The 12737-nt window shown below is 46.9% G+C and overlaps 1 protein-coding gene across 1 annotated transcript in view; it reads right to left on the bottom strand.

Moving 5' to 3' along the window:
• NXN (nucleoredoxin) overlaps positions 1 to 12737 on the bottom strand; it is a 419399-nt gene that overhangs the window by 103928 nt on the left and 302734 nt on the right. The window lies entirely within an intron of this gene.

The raw sequence follows: 12737 nt of genomic DNA, 5'->3' as shown, positions 1-12737 counted from the left end.
TTTATCGTCACCCTCCCTTTTCTCATCCATTTATCCATTCTTTTACACATTCATCCTTTCATTCATTCACCCATCTACCCATTCATCCTTTCACTTACCCATCCATCCACCTTTTCAATCATATCCATCCATCCATCCATCCATCCATACACTCACTCACACAACCACCCACCCTTTCATGTTATTTATGAGCCTTTGTCTGCCCAGTTTCAACTAAAATATGCCCATCAAGAACTCTACCCCCACTGTAGCTGCTAAAGTAGTGGGAGGAGATGGGGGTAACCTTCTTACATTTGTAAGAAGGTGACCTTATTACAAATAGTGGCAGCAGAAATGTTTCTCACCAATGCAGCAGTAGGCGGTCTACCTGCTCTGGGCTTATCAAAGAAACATTTGTTGGCAATCATTACTGTAACATAGCAAGATATAGAAAACAATCCATAGAGAAATAAACTGTTTCGAAGTGGCTAACCCTGTTCATATTGGACCATTGTTAAAGAGATGATCAGTCTACTGTCTTTGGTCTTATGTAAATAGAATTTCAAAGCTCCTTTAATGCCCAGCGAATGTAAAGACCTTTCCGCTGGAGAGGAGGGATTCTCGAAGAATGTCAGTAGAGTAGAGATATTCTCTGATTAGTACGGAAATATATCCCACTTTAGGAAGGGAAATTGGAGGAGTCACAGTCAGGACTTTGACCTTATGTAGCACAGTATTATGATTTCTTCTAATAGAGGGCCTGTATCTCACTAATCTTACTGGCAGAAGTTATGGCTACTAGAAAGGCTGCCTTCCTGGAAATATGTTGCAAACAGGGTCAACTCAGGTCACATTGATTACAGACAAACCCAGATTTCGTTTCCAGGGGTTGATCGTCTCCTTAAGGAATTGTCACTTTTTAGACACCTTCCAGAAATTGCTTCACAACAGGGATTTAAACAAGCATTTGCAATGCAATAGGTCTCGCATTAGTGAAAGTTTAAGCTATTGGCATTGCAAATGACTGTTTCTTATATATTTTTTTTGTAAAAAATATCCCAGCAGTAGCATAAGTAATAAAAGAAAATCCACAAAGCAAAGAAAGGGTGCAGTATCACACTTGGTGTCTTTGTGAAGTTGTAACAGGGTCTCTATTAGCCACATAAGGTACTGCACCCTTAATGCAACTATAAAGAGAAAACTTGCAACTGAGCATACGTTTCCATTTGTTTTAATTGGAAGTGAGATTTTTGTTAGCTTGCGTTTTCAAAATAAACCATTGTTTATTTAGTATCTCACTTCCAATTTAAAAAAAATTGAAACGTATGCTCAGCTGCAATCTTTTTTTATTTTTTATAATTGCATTTAGGGTGCTGTACCTTATGTGGCTATTAGAGGTCCCTTTTCAACTGCACAGGGACACCTGTTAACAGTCTGTGGCACTGCACCCTTTCCTTGCTTTGTGGATTTTCTTTTATTACTCAAGCTAATGCTGGGATACTTATTGATAAAAAACAATCTAACAAACATTAGCATTTGCAACTCTTATAGCTCAAACTTTCGCTAATGCGAGACCTATTGCATTGCAAATGCTTATTTTATTTTTGATGTTTTTCTGCTTAATAATCTTTGTTTCATTTATTGATCTAGGTGGAGCCTGCCATCCTAAATCCATAAATAAATAAAAAATCACGGACTAGGTGCTTGAGGCATTCTGTATGTGCGCGCATGTCTTCTAGCGCATATCAGTGGAATGACTTGACTCAGGGTCCAAGTCGGGGGTACACGTGGGTAGACAGCCTCCACCCACTATTTTCAAAAGGTGGCTGTCGTCTACCTTGCCAAGAGGTTGGGCCCCACTGAAATGAACTCGCCCCAGTGTAATTTCCGGGTACCGTGACACATTCAGCAGCACCTGCACGTTGTCTGCTTTTGTTCTAAGTTCTTGGCAGGGTATGCTCAGACGTGAGTCCCTTGCTCACTTTGCCACTGGATTCAAGCAAGCCTGGCTGAAGACAGCTGAAATGCCAGAAACCGGTCCTAGGAAGCTTGTTTCCGGTCCAGGGAAGGCATGGCTTGGCAGTTCGGGCTGGACTGTTCCCATGAGGCACAGGGTCAGACTGATTTGCATATGGCCATGTCTGAACTGGGGTGGCAGAGTGGGCTAAAGAACGGTGATGGATCAAACCCAGATCTGTTGACTGGGTGTGAGTGTTTGATTGGTTCTGATGCTCCGTCCATCACCAACCCCTTTTGTACCGCTTTGTTCGCCACAAGTTGGCAGGGTATGCTCAGACGTGAGTCCCTTGCTCACTTTGCCACTGGATTCAAGCAAGCCTGGCTGAAGACAGCTGAAATGCCAGAAACCGGTCCTAGGAAGCTTGTTTCCGGTCCAGGGAAGGCATGGCTTGGCAGTTCGGGCTGGACTGTTCCCATGAGGCACAGGGTCAGACTGATTTGCATATGGCCATGTCTGAACTGGGGTGGCATAGTGGGCTAAAGAACGGTGATGGATCAAACCCAGATCTGTTGACTGGGTGTGAGTGTTTGATTGGTTCTGATGCTCCGTCCATCACCACCCCCTTTTGTACCGCTTTGTTCTAAGCAGCAACATGCAGACTGGGAAGGTGTCTTTGTTATTTAAAATTCCAGCTGGGCCCAAAACAAAGTCCGAATTTAAGGGTCCATCAGGTTTCCTTTCGTTCAGGTATGCTTGGCTGCGAGCCTCACACCTAGATGCAAATACAATGGTGGAGAAACAAACCCACACCGCTTGTTTTTACTTCACAGGTACTTAAGAGAAGCGTGGTTTTGACTTTGTTCAGTCTCTGTATACAAGATATGCATTCAGTGTGAGAATGTAAGATGTATTGGTCTGTCACAGTATTTACACAAATAATAGTTTAAATACCTCTATTTTGTTTTATTTCTTTGATAGCGCTACTTAGCCCAATGAAGGGTAGGTTAACTCTTTTCATCACACGTATACATTATACATGGACAAGAAGTCATAAGTGTGTACAGCAATGTACAGAATGAGGTTTTATATAAGGCAGAGTAACAAGCTGTGCAGGAGTCACAGGACCTTCGTTGTTACCTCTGCTATATTAGAAGGATTACAATTTATGGACGGCAAGTAACAAAATTATCTCTGCGTTAAAAGCAGTAACCTACTTACATATCTACATAAAATAAACATCTGCTGTCTGCATGTTACAAGATGTTATTTGCGGGAGACACTAACCATCTATGCTACTTTTATTCAAAACTGGGTCTAGAAAAAATTCAGATTTTTCCAGCAAATGTGTTAACCTCGAGTGTTCTCTCAATTATTATTATTCCGTGAGAGTTAGCTGGCACACACAGATCTCTGCAGGAGGTGCCTCAACCCCATAAGATATTTTAAATGTAGACGTTGCAAACATTTAATTATAACAGATTTACTGCCAAGATTCTCCACGCTGCCAGTTTCATAGTGGCAAAGTTTAAAAAAAAAAATATGTATAAGTTGAGGCCCTGATTTTGCGTTGGGGGGATTGCGTCACTTTTTGGCAAAAAACAGATGCAAAATCTCATTTGGTAAATCTTGCAGTGCGCTCAAATGTACTCGACAAACCTGCTAAACGTGTGAGAGGTCTTAAGATCCGATGTCCCTTCCTGTGATATTACATTCTGTGATGCCATGTGCCGTTACATCACGTGCCATGATGTCACTCGGATACTGGCTAACTTGGTTAGTCCTGCCCCCTCAATCCCTCTTCTGTTTTTTTAAGACTTGTGCCCATATGCGACCACCACTGCACCTTTTTAATTTTTTATTTAAAGATGCTGCAGAGTGTGTCCTGACATTGGACTGTACCGCTAAAAGTATGTGTTAAAGCAAATGTCTCGCAAGGTGAATCGTCTTGGCTTTGCCAATGCATGTTCATTAAAGCAGTTTTGCATTTTATGACATAAGTGATAAAGAGCAATGTAACCCCATCCGCTGTCCTCAGAACTCCTGAAAAGAAACTGAAAAATGCAGTGAATATGCGTTTATCGCGTTCGCTTACTTTATATGTATCATGTTCTGCTGACTTAGAATTAGGTGGTGTTGTATTATTATAAAAAATGTGGTAAATGTCCTAGAGGTTTAAAATTTGCTGCCAGTGACCCGTGTAAACCCTCCGTATTACCACACGTGTGGAAATGCTGCTGATCCTGAAGGCAGTCAGGTAATTACCGCATTGTGGTATTGCCCTCGTTGAGTTAGCCTGGTGCTCGAACAGGGGTCGGTCAACGGCCTGCCTTGCTTTTGCCCTAGAACCCCCCCTCCTGCCTTTGGAATACGCGTGTGGTGTGTTGCGTTTGGCACAGCTGTGAACAGGACACTTCCCTCCTTGCACACAGCCTGGCTCTGAGGGTTAATAACTTTCTCCATTCTGCTCTTCACGAGTGATGCGATCTTGGCTCTGAGGACATTGCGTAGTGTCGGTGTGCACTGTGTGCTACGTTGTAGGTGTTCTACGGGGGAGGTGGCAGTGCAGGTAGGAGGGTCATGGCCCTCATCGAGGTCCTGGCAGGCCGAACTCCCCCGGGGGCACCGTTGTCGCTATTTATGACTAGTGGAGCCTCCTGTGTCGGCTCAGATTACCCTGACAGAAGGTGGCCTGCCCCCGGGCACCCAGGCACAACCCCTCGCTGCTCTTTGGGCAGCATGCACACAGCGTGCAGAGAGCAGGGGGGCTAGAGGCATGTGTCCGGTGGGAACGGAGTAGATGCCGTTCAGGGAACCAGCTAGTTAAAGCTTGCACATGAGGCCACCCTGGTGCAGAACAGGAGTCGGCACTGATGCTGCGGGGGCGTGTGCATGTTTGTGTTCGTGAATGCATCCGTCTGGCTTGGAGGGGGAGAGAGGCGATAGACAAAGGACCAGGCCGCCTTAAAGATGTGTGCAGTGATCGGTGCCACCTGTGAGGTGGTGGCTGTGTGCGGCACACAACAGAGGTTACGGGCTCGAGTTACAGGTGGTGGCGGGAGCATCCGTTTAGGGGTGGTGTTTGTACTCCGCAGACATGCGGTAAAGTGCCTTCCAAGGCGCACAAGTGTGCATCCAAGATACGATCACGTCGTGTGCAGCATGTGGAGGGGAGGCGGGCACTAATGGAGTCGGTAGAGATGCATGAAGATGCTCACGCATGTGGGGTGCGGCGAAAGAGCCCTGTGCAAATAGTGGGTGAGGAGCAGGGTTGGACTGGGATCAAAGATCGTCCCAGGTGCACCAAAATCAAGCGCGGCCGCAAAAGTGAAAGCGGCCCGCGCAGCAAATCATGGGGCAAACTAATTAAATAAACAAGCACTGTCCCTAAAGTGAAAGAGGACCGCGCTGCAAATAAACTAAAAGAGTGCTTACCGACTTGAGGAGACAGTGTAAGGCCACAAGTAAAAGATCCAGTCCTGATGGGCGGTCCCAAAAGGAGGCAGGGCGGTAACTAGAAGGGACTCAGAAGCCTCCTTATCAATTGGAAGCAAGCATTTACCATGGATGATGACGCCAGCCAATGAAAAAGATGGGCGGGGTTCCACCCCACTTCTAAATCATACCCTACTACAATATGCCTTGCAGAGAGCAGCGCATGCGAGCTGCAACGCTAGGCGAGACCTAAAAAGGTTTGTGTATGTTTTTTCCTATAAGCTGTATTGACTGCTAAGTACACATTGATCGAAAAATCTTCAACCCAGACATTGCCAAATTAAAGTACTTCTTGACATCTTATCTGATCTACGTTCCTTAGGAGGCACCAGATGCAAAACTTTACATTTAAAGGAGTAAGACATTTTTGTGGAAGGATGTCTGTGTTCTTTAGAAATGGCTTGTGTAATCTGACCGAAGATCTAAATGACCGTATTGTGAGTTCAGGAGCTGAGCTACCAGGTTTAACAGTGGAAGGTTGTGGTGCATGTTCTGGCCCTCAACTTGTCTAAGATATTTAGTCTGCATGGTAGTCTCTTGTGCGGCCGTTCTGATAAGTGGACCACCACCGACTTAACCACTCTAGAGCAATGAGGATCAGCCTTGCTTGTTCTCTCAGCAACTTAGTCAGTGCCATTGGCATTAGTGGACTGAAGGAAACAGATGAAAAGAGCATAGAACCGAGATGTACAATTTTGGAATTTCATCTTCATTGCGAATAACCCGATGTCTTGGGTGAAAACAATCTTGTATTCCTATTTCTTCAACATCAAAGTCCCTATGCACCTTTATATCATCGGATGCACTGATACACCTTATAATCAAATATGAATGTTGGTTTCTTATTAATGTGAAGTTCCTTTAGCTTCAACAGACCTGCTAAGCTTCGTGGCTTCGGTAGACCTAGAAACCATTTTATTCAAGTCAGCACATTTACTATATCTCAAAATAAAGCGTAGCCGCGCTTTCGATATTGGCAACCAGAATCGTGATTTTAACTAATAAATGAAGTCAGCAGTATATTGATGTGTTGTATATCTGCTTCAAGGACGTGTTGCATTTGTCTTTGAAGATCCTGCCACCTGCTCATTAGCTAAGTTTCACTGAAAGTAATAAGGTTCTGAAACATGTTTGCGCTCTATAGACTTGTGCAGAGGTAAAAATGCAAATAAACCAAGTTAGCATGCTGCAATGCTGCCCACTTTTTTTTAGCTCTCGATTAAAGGCATTGTAGACTTTTGGTTTCCAGACGTTTGGTGTTTTAACAGATGTCGGCGGCAGGAAATCAACTCTGCAAGCAGTACGTAGGAGTGTAGTGGATAGAACTTCACACAATTACCCCAGGTACCAGAGGTAAGGGGTAAGGTTTCTCTAGGAAGATTGGGGTGGCCGCAAGGCCCAACGCTGGACCTGAAGAATATGTTAAAAGATTGGGCACAACTGAACTAAAATTTAGGTAAAGTCTAACTGTGCGTACCATATTTTTGTTCATTAATTTGAATTGATTGGCCTGTAATGTTTTATGGTTGTGTAAGTGTATTGTTAAAAAAATGGATGCGCCCAATTGTTGTCTGGGTTGGAGACGACAGATCAAACAAGCAAGTTGGGCAGATACGATTGATAGGAGTTCAGTGAACAGGGAATGCATTTGAGTGGGAATCCTTGGTTTGGAGCGAGAGGGCACTAGAACAACAAGTTACTGTCGGTTACGCCTCATCTGGTAGAGACTATATCTGGTAGAGACTATATCTAGCCGCAGAATCCTTACCGTTTGAATTTCCCCAGGTGTCAGACTGAATCAGACTGGATCAGGAAGATTTTTCGTGAGCCGTACCTCTGCGCGCCGATAGTTGGTGTCGATCGGCTCCGCGTCAGTCATCAGCGGTGGCAGCAGTGACATTACAATACCTACATAGTCTCCACCCAGGCACGCTCATGTCAGTTACTTTTCACGACTTTCCATGCCAGAAGCGCGGAGCCATGAAGAAATCTGACCACTGGTGTGTTAAAACTAGGGCCTTGAAAGGAGTCATCCCTGTCCCTAGTAATCGGTTCGTAAAGCGCCCATCCCTGCGGACCAGACTGTCTAGGCAGTAGTGCTTGGCAAACATGCGTAGGGAAGCCCATGTTACTACGTGACAGATGTCAAGGACCGGAACTCTGTGAACTAACACAGTGGTGACAACTTTAGCTCAGGTGGAACGAACTTGTAAGCCTTCAGGAGGTTGCTTCTGGCCCAGTGCGCAGCAGATTTTGATGCAGAGTTCAAACAATCTGGAAATGGTCCGCTTTTGCACCGCCTGACCTTTCTTTGCACCAACATACTCCACAAAGAGTTGGTTATCCACCTGGAAATCTCGTGTGTGCTCTTTTTGGGAGCCAGACAGTAGAGACGCTCCTCTTCTCTAGAGAGATGTGGAAGAGCATAAAAGGTAGGCAAGGTGATAGATTGGCCTACATGAAAAGAGGAGACCACTTTTGGTGGAAAGGAGGCCCTTGTACGAAGCATCACTTTATCAGGGGAGACTGAGAGGTAAGGCGGCTTAGATGAGAAGGCCTGCAGCTCCCTCACTCTATTGGCAGATGTAAATGCCTTCAGTGTGAGAAGCCCGAGGGGACAGTTGTATAGAGGCTCGAAAGGAGCACACATCAAAAATTCAAAAAAAAATTAATTTCCCACTGAGGCATAATAAATGGTGAAGGAGAGAAGAGATGAGTGAGACCTTGAGGAACCTATGTACAATAGAGGACTTGAACAAAGAGGATTGATCAGGCAACCACAAGAAGGCAAAAATGGCAGATAGACCGCCCTGAAGAGCACCCAGAGCAGAGTCCTTCTGGACAAGAGAAAGAGTAAAAAGCAGAACTTCAGAAAGAGTGGCAGAAAGGGGATCAACTGATTGTTATACTCACCATGCCACAAATTCTTACCAATGGCAGGCGTATACCATTTTGGTGGAGGGACAGCTGGTTGGCAAGAGGACATTACAGACTTCAGGAGGGTGGTCAAAAGTGGTCAATTGTTGCAGCGTAATCTCCATGCAAGGAGGCGGAGTGTGGACAGGTTAGGATGGAGAACCCTTTTCTGCTGCTGTGACAGAAGATCTTCCCTAAGGGGCAACCTGATTTGAGGATCGATGGACATGCTCAGTAGCTCGGGATACCAGACTTTCCAAACTGCTGCGTTGCGCACTCTCGGCAGAACCACTAGGGATATGCCCTGCTGTTCCAGCTTTGTCTAGAGGTGCAGGGCCTCTTGACAAAGGGGTCACAACCCCACACTGCCCTGTTTGTCGCTTTACTGCATGGCAGTGATGTGGTCTGTAAACAACTGATGTGGATTCCCGATTCTACTGAAGACCAGAGTCCTCTGAGCTCCACTTCTCCCAGATTGCTGCACCATCCCAGGAGCGACACACCTGTCACTACTGTGAGCTCTGGTTGGGGAATGGCGAGGGGAATGCCTCTGACCCAATTGTGGTTCTTTAGCCACCACTGCAGATCATTTGCAGTTCGCTCAGAGATCTGTACCAGGTCAGAGAGATTCTCCTGATGATGCGCCCACTGGTGCTTCAGGTCCCACTGGAGAGCCCGCTTATGCCATCTGACGTGTCACCAGCAAGATGCAGGCGGCCAGGAGGCCCAGAAGCCTCAGAGTCAGTCTCACTGAAACCCTGAATAGAGGCTGAAATATCTGCATCGTACCCGAATATCCTGGACTCACCACTTGGGAGGATAAGCCTGAAAATGCACTGTGTTAGAACAGCTCAGATGAAAGGAAGCATCAGAGGTAGTCTGGTGTGATTTCGGCATGTTGATAATAAACCCCAGCGAATGTAGAAGGTTCGCCGTAGTCTATAGGTGGGAGACGAAAGCCTAGGACGAACCGCCTTCAGCAGCCAGACGTCGATGTAAGGGAAGACTGGCACCCCTAAACTCTGCAGATGAGCTACAACCACGGCCATCACCTTGGTAAAAAACTGAGGGCACTGGTAAGGCCAAAGGAAGCACACTGAACTGAAAGTGCTCATGGCCAACCATATACCTCAGATAGTGCCGGTGGGCAAGGAGCGAATAGGAAAATGAGCATAGTGCAATTCCAACGCTACCATCCAGTCTCCTGGGTCCAGGGCAGGCAAAACCTGAGCCAACGTGAGCATTTTGAATTTCTCCTATTTGAGGAAGAGACAGAGTTCGAGATCGAGGATAGGACTAAGGTTCTCGTCCTTTTTGGGAACCAGAAAGTAGCGGGAATAACAACCACAACCTACTTCTGTCACCAGAACCCTCTCTATGGCATTCCTTGCCAAGAGAGCCATGGCCTCCTCGGGGAGAACAGACAGATCAACTGCTGATTGGGAGATGGCAGCATGGAAGTAGGGGTAGTCTTGAAGGGGAGGGAATCAGCCATTCAGATAAACTTCAAAACCCACCTGTCCAATGTTATGGCCTGCCAGTGGGGTGCCCATGGTGTTAAAGTGGCAGACTAGGAGGGTTAAGAGATGGTTGCAGTAAGGTGGGGGGCAGACTTTTCAGACCACGGGCCACCTGACCCACGAGGTCTGTGGGTACCACGCAGAGGCTGGGGGGTGTGTGCTGCTCGGTTGCTGGGCGGGACTTTTCGCAGCTCTAAGCTGCGAAAGGCATATTAAGGTGGAATAGAGCAGCAGAGAGGGCCAAGGACCTGGCTGTAGCACTAGAATCCTTAAAGTGCTTGAGTGTCTAATCTGTTTGGTCTCCGAAGAGACAGGTGCCATTGAAGGACATTTCCATAAGAGAAGCTTAGACATCCCCTGAAAAGCCAATCATCCTCAGCCAGCCGTGGCGTCTAAGAGCCAAGTGTCGAGGACACTGCTCTGCCAAGCGAGTCCGGTGTGTCCAGTCTGCATCGAATAGTGAACTTAACCGCATCTCAGTGACAGCTTGGGAGAGTACAGCCCTGGCCTCCTCCAGGACCTGTGGCAGCACTTGCACAACCGTATCCCACAAAGTGTGGGAATAACAGTCCAAAAGGCATGCAGTGTCCACAGACCGCAATCCCAGGTTGGTGGAAGAAAACCTCTTCTCAAATGAGTCCAGCCTCTTGGATTCCCAAACCAGGGAAGTGGTAGGGAAAGTGCCTTGGCAGGTGGAGGCTAGGAACATCGAGCTCTCCGGGGTAGGGTGTTGCGTGAGGAAGTTTGGGCCCCCAGGTGCGAGGTGATGGCAGTGGGCAATTGTCCTATTCACAGAAGCCCCTGTGTTGGATTTGCGCCAGGTACCCAACAGGACGTGAGTGAGGGAGTCATTGAATGGGAGTAAGGGTTCCAACACGGAGTCTCCTGATTGCAGCACCTCTGTCAAGAGATTAGCCTTGACTGCCAACGTGTGGAGCTGAAGGTCAAAGAAGTCAGCCGCCTTCCGCAACACCATGGCTTAAGAAGCTCCCTCCTCCATAGCCACAGTAGGAGGTGAAAGCAGACCAGTATCTGGAGATGTATCCAGGCTGCTGGCCTCACCTAGGTCCTCACACCAGAACACACTCTGCTCTTCCTCATAGGGACGAGGGTGACTTTGGGCTCAGCAAATGATCCTGGGACCTTCCCCTCGAACGGGCTCTGGACTTCTGCAGAGTCGCATGCCAGGCCTCTCACAGTTTGTTTCCTCAAAGCCTTCGTGGCCATGGCCCGGCAATCGGAGCACGACTTTGTGCAGTGGTCGTGCTTCAGACACCCAAGACACACTAGGTGCGGGTCGGTGACAGTCACCACAGAGCTTAAGACCTAGCTTACGCAAAGACATCCTTGGAAGTTACCAGGACAAAATGTCAAGAAAAGCCTATCAAAAAAAGGGGCAGCTCTTCTACGCATCAGCACTGGCTGGAGGGAAAGAAAAGAACTCATATCAGCGCGCCTGGTGGTGCCTATATAGGTACTGCAACGTCACTTCTGGCACAGATAAAGCCGGCGACAGACGCGGAGCCGATTGATGCCACCTACCGGCACGCAGTGGTACTTCTCATGAAAAGTCTTCCAGTTCCAGTCTGAAGCCTGGGGAAATTCAAAAGGTAAGGTATCTGCGGCTAGAAGTCGAACAGATATATTGCAGTCATAGGGACGATAAACAGGAACAGCAGGACCCAAAGCACAGACCTTTGAAACATGATCTAGAACCACCACAACCCCTTCACAAGCTATCTGGCTGTTAAGTGAAGGGACGTCAAAAACAAGGGGATCTTTGGGTGCAAGTGCAAGATACAACCCCCTCCCACCTCTCCAAAAGATCAGTTAGAAGAAAAGTAACTTAAGGACCCCGGTCTTGCTTACCAGTCTTCATTCCTACCTCCCTTCGAAAAATGTGAACATAGGGAACGCTCACCGAAAGGGTCTCCGGTCAGTTCTATGTACCAACACTACAGTAAAGGCACATGCAAGAAATTACAAGAGTGGGTGGACCTCAATAAAGGAGAAGAAGAAGAACTTTCCTGTGCACAGTACCTTTAATATAGAAAGATCAGTAAACTTATAGAAGAAACAGAAAAAATAAACTAGTTGGCAAGCAATGGCCCTTTTCCTACATTGGTCTGAGGAGGAACCCAAGCTTAAGCATGAATCCAAAGTCCGATGTATGAAAAATACCCGGAAGAAACTAGAGTACTATATCAGTCACCTCAAGGACATAGTTAGGGCTTTCTGATCCAACTGCTCGACCTCCTTCTCCACATCTATTACCCCAGATCATTGAACCACAGGAAAAAAGAGGAAGAGAGTGAGAACTCGAGGGAGGAAGATATGCTGCCAGTCAAAGGGGCAGAGGATGCAACCACTGCTGCACCCCAAAATGAGAAGCAGCTGCAGTATAGCTGGTGACAAGAGCACACAGAAGTAATATGCAAGTGAGACCCCCCCCCCCCCCCATTACGACTGACTGACAGTAAAATGCCTGATAAAGAAGTGCCAGCAAGCAGACAAGAAGCGGATTCTCTTATCCTGGATCAGTACAGTCTGTCCCTGGGAGTAGAGACAGCAAAGAATGAAGCCTCGAACGTTTGAGACAGACCGCAGAGAGACTGTCTAGGAAGAGTTTCCCTTCTCCACACGCAAGGCATGCAGATGAGGACCCTTCCTCCTCTAACCTTCTTCCTTTGAGGTACCACCCTGTGGCCAAGGGTAGAATTATAATTCATGTCCTTTGGACCTCCTCTGGTTTGAATTGTGAGAAGAACTGCAGAGCGTGCTTGAAGTATACCTTAGTAACTGGGTGGATGTGAATCAATTAGTGCGATCAGTGCTGCTGAGTGAAGTGCGAGAAAGACGAGTGAAGTGAG

This window comes from Triturus cristatus, chromosome 3_2 (genome assembly GCF_964204655.1).
Source record: "Triturus cristatus chromosome 3_2, aTriCri1.1, whole genome shotgun sequence".
Lineage (NCBI taxonomy): Eukaryota > Metazoa > Chordata > Amphibia > Caudata > Salamandridae > Triturus > Triturus cristatus.
The sequence above is the reverse complement of the archived record's forward strand: the minus strand, read 5'-3'. Positions and strand labels throughout refer to the sequence as shown.